We start from the raw sequence: 4,741 nt of genomic DNA on the forward strand, positions 1-4,741 counted from the left end.
CCCCCCCCCCCCCCCCCGCTTCCCCTTTTTTTCATCGGCGTGTATTCATCCCCATACCTGTGGGGAAAAGATGGCAGAATAGTTGATTTATTGAATGAGGACGAGTATATATCTAGTTTTTGGAGTAAGTTAACAAAGTCTGGCCTAAAAAAACGGCATGATTCAGCAATAGATTTGAAATTAAGCAGTCAGCAATGAAGTGATAAAACTCGAATGCGAGCCGACTACAAAGTATATATATAGTAATCTTAAACTGCATCAGATTACAGTGGTATAGTCAAGCTTTTAATGGGACACAAATTCAGATATTGTGCTACATATGGCCAGGTATTCATGGTTTTGAGGAATAGTGAAATGTGTAGGAATTTGTCCTCAGGAATGAGTGAAACGCTGCCAGTTTGCCTGACCGGTCCTTATAATTGCTCTTTAATTATTTCATACATAACCACTTGTAATAACAAGCAATGTGTGACCCTGGACAACAAAAGCAGTCTTAAGTCGTGGGGTATATTTGTAGCAATAGCCAAAAATACATTGTATGGGTCAAAATTATTGATTTTTCTTTTATGCCAAAAATCATTAGGATATTAAGTAAAGATCATGTTCCATGAAGATATTTTGTAAATGTTCTACTGTAAATATATCAAAACTTAATTTTTGATTAGTAATATGCATTGCTAAGAACTTCATTTGGACAACTTTAAAGGCGATTTTCTCAATATTTAGATTTTTTTGCACCCTCAGATTCCAGATTTTCAAATAGTTGTATCTCGGCCAAATATTGTCCGATCGTAACAAACCATACATCAATGGAAAGCTTATTTATTCAGCTTTCAGATGATGTGTACATCTCAATTTCGAAAAATTGACCCTTATGACTGGTTTTGTGGTACAGGGTCACATATTAATAATATATTATTCTACACAAAATTTAAATATCATAAATACTTAAATATTTAATACATGTAATTATCCAACAAATATGAGATTATTATTAGTAGTAGTAGCATTAGCCTTATTGTTGTTGGTTTTTGTTCTCATTGTCATCATAATCATTATAATAATAGAGTTATTGTCAATAAATTATTGTTATCCATACTAAATAATAATATTAATTATTATTATTATTATTATTTATTGACTTGGTTAATATACTAATAATAATAATACATTTTATTATTGTTATTATCATTATTAGTACCATGATTATAATAGATTAATCAAATCAATAATTGTTGTTATTCATAATAAATATTATAATGATTGTTTTAAAAAGAATATATAATTTAATAATAATATTTTATTAATAATAAAATTATGTATTTACTTGATTAATAACAACAACAATACTAATACTAATAATAATAATATTGTTGTTGTTGTTATTGTTATCATCATCACCATAATAATCATTATAATAATAGAGTTATTGTCAATAAATTATTGTCATTCATAATAAATCATTCGAATTTAATAATAATAATAATTATTATTATTATTATTATTGAATTGACAACAACAACAACAATAATATTTATTATAAAACTGTATATATTTATTATAAATAAAAAATATTTATTGACTTACATTAATGTTATTGTTATATAATGTTTTTTTAAACAAAATATTTGACTAATTATGCACTAGTTCAAACATTTTTTAGTTATCATTTACTGTATGTATATATCATATGCACTTTATTTTTGTAATTAGCAATTACCAAGCTGCATATTGAATCAAAAGTTATTATTTAACTCAAAATTGCTGAGATATAAATACATTTATTTTTATGTTTTAATGTGTATATTATAATTTAATGCATATAATGCACATTGAAACTATTATTGTTGCATGTTTTCCAGATGTTACCCGAACTAATGTACATGCAATGCCATATACCTAATCAAAGATACACACACACACACACAGAGAGAGAGAGAGAGAGAGGAGGGACGAGACCCCCAGATGACACAGAGTTCATGTGGTGATGGAGAGGGTCATTAATAACCACAGAAGAAGATGAGGCCATAACACACCCTCGTCTGTGAGCCACATTCTGCCCAACAACACTTCATATGAGCTCACACTGTAACTCTGATATGATACATATGCAGAAAAACCTGTTTACATAGAGAAACATCCACCCAAAGGAATGACATGAGTATTCATAACCAGAAATACATCCACCAGGAAAAGTAGTCCCACTGCTTACATGACAATTTAGGCAACTTTACACTCAAATAACACACTTTTGTTGTATGGAAGAATTAACCCTGTAAAGCCTGACGTATTAAATAATAGTCAGGAAAAGAAAAATCTTGCATGCTATGGTGAGAATATGAAGTTCATACTCAAGGAGGAAAAAAACTATTTTGTATTCAATCTATTCATTATTATTCAAATATAACAGGACATTTTTAAATGATAAAAGAATGTCTGTAATGCACAATGCTTTTTTTTTTTTTTTTTTACATAATTGCAATACAAAATAACTGCTAGGGGTATGAACAACATTATAAAAACACTCTAAAGACTGTACATGCTTGTATAATGCGCAACGCTGTAAAAACACGTAAAAATGTGTAAAAAGAAACATGATGCAACATTAGCAGATCCAAAATTTCATTTTCTTCGCGACAGCTGTAATGGATTTGGTGTAATTGTGCAGGGGCATTTTTGTCCCAAGCCCCGTTCATTTCTGCCCCATGGCCAGGGGAAGGCCTTGCTCCACTTATGAATACTACTAACAATATAAAAGTTATGAAGTTAACTTTATAAAAATCAGTAAAGAGACACATGAACCAGGAGCTGAAGGTGGACGTTTTTACAGTTACACTAAAAGGTTATTTTACTAAAAAGTGTAAACTATCAATGAGATGACAGAATGTATTGTGTACAACAGGATTTTCAGCAAAGTTTTGATCATGTTGATAATTTTGAGGAAATTTGATATAGTAGGCAATTTTCCATTCCATTATAAGTGCACACACACACACACAAAATGATAATTAAATTCCAGCCAAATAAAAAATAAATCAGTAAAATATAAAAAATAATAAAAAATAAAAATATTAAAAAATAACATAAATATGTACTATTACTAATATCACTATTAATAAACTTTAAGTTAAAGATTTGTTTATATCGCTTTGTTGCAGATGCCAAAGCAGTCCTTTTCAAGCGTATTTGTTTGTACACAGCTTTGTTGGCTATAATGGGAGTCTTCTAGTCGTGTCACGTCACGTCAGTCACTTGCGGGGCAGACAGTGATGTTTGAGTTCAGGGGTGGATCCCTCCGGCCCCTTTGACAGCCTCAAACACAGAGAGGAGCTGGTGACCGTCCCGGGCCGAGGGTGTTTTCGGAGCACCACTCCCTCCGCTGAAAAGGCCTCCATTCCTCGCCGTTGTCCCGCTGAAGGGGAGGGTGTAGAGCCGGGAACAAAAGCCCAACTCAAAACCAAAACCGCTACACTTTCTGTCTTTTCTTCTCCATATTCTTTTGTGGCTGTGTGCTTCTGACCCAACCACGCTCCGGCCGGCCGCAGGAATATTCATAAGCAAACAGACATGGCGAAAGCAGTGTGCTGCTTTTTGATAAATGCGTCTGCGTGAGCTCGAGCACATACACAAGTGTATTCATCGACTGCACACACAGCACATTACATTTATTACTAATACAGAAAGCCATATATCACCGGGAGACAAGCACAGGGCCTTGATAAAGTGTAACGCTGGTCATTTGAGACCACACACACGTCGTGATTTTACTGCCAACAGCCGCGCTGCATTGTGTCTCCTCCTGTAATGCGCTTTACAATAAGCCTCATTGACCCTTACGCTGCCCTCCATTGTGCGAGCGCCCATTACAGCATCATTTTTGTCTTTTCCAGCCCGTTTCCACCTTGCAACCTGGAATGTACAGGACAAAAGTGACATTCCCTAGTCAATTGTAAATTGTAAGTTGACATGCGCTGGACAGAAACACATACCGGCTGCAGGACACTAAGGAGACACAACCTGCCTTGTTTACTTTATTTGCTCATTTCTGACTCATGTTAAGCTCCTCAAACTGTTAAAGGAATAGTTGACCCAAAAATGAAAATTTACTGAAAATGTACTCATCCTACAAGATGTAGATGATTTTTTTTTTTATCTAAACAGATTTGGAGAAATGTGGCATTGCATCACTTGCTCACCAGTGGATGCTCTGCAGTGAATGGGTGCCGTCAGAATGAGAGTCCAAACAACTGATAAAAACATCACAAGTAATCCACACCACTCCAGTCCATCTTGTTAATGTCTTGTGAAGAGAAAAGCTGTGTGTTTGTAAGAAACACATCCATCATTAAGATGTTTCAACCTTAAACCTTCTGGCCAAAATATGAGTCCATAATCCACAATAACGCTTCCTCCGGTGGAAAAGTCCATCTCCTGTTGTCCTCTCACATTAAATCCACCCACATATTTGTTTAGAGCTGTTTTGGACTGTTTCTGCTTGTAAACAGTGCATGATCTGTGCATATTTCTCTCCTGATTCAGAGCACAAGACCTTTTCATTGGAGAAAGCAATATTATGGATAGAGGACTCGTATTTTGGCCAGAAGTGACCATTTGAAGTTAAAATGTTTCTTACAAACGTGCAGCTTTTCACTTCACAAGACATAACTGATGGACTGGAGTGGTGTGGATTACTTGTGGATTATGGTGATGTTTTTATCAGCTGTTTGGACTCTCATTCTGA

General features: G+C 34.2%; 1 long non-coding RNA gene across 1 annotated transcript in view; it reads left to right on the forward strand.

Moving 5' to 3' along the window:
• The first annotated feature begins 1,031 nt into the window (after positions 1-1,031).
• Positions 1,032-4,741, forward strand: part of LOC107675383 (uncharacterized) — a 6,952-nt gene continuing 3,242 nt past the window's right edge. The window contains exon 1 of the long non-coding RNA XR_001632593.1: positions 1,032-1,042. This is a non-coding gene — a long non-coding RNA (uncharacterized LOC107675383). The remainder of the gene's footprint in view (positions 1,043-4,741) is intronic.

Source organism: Sinocyclocheilus anshuiensis, unplaced genomic scaffold, assembly GCF_001515605.1.
Source record: "Sinocyclocheilus anshuiensis isolate Anshui unplaced genomic scaffold, SAMN03320099.WGS_v1.1 scaffold1844, whole genome shotgun sequence".
In the NCBI taxonomy this organism is placed as follows: domain Eukaryota; kingdom Metazoa; phylum Chordata; class Actinopteri; order Cypriniformes; family Cyprinidae; genus Sinocyclocheilus; species Sinocyclocheilus anshuiensis.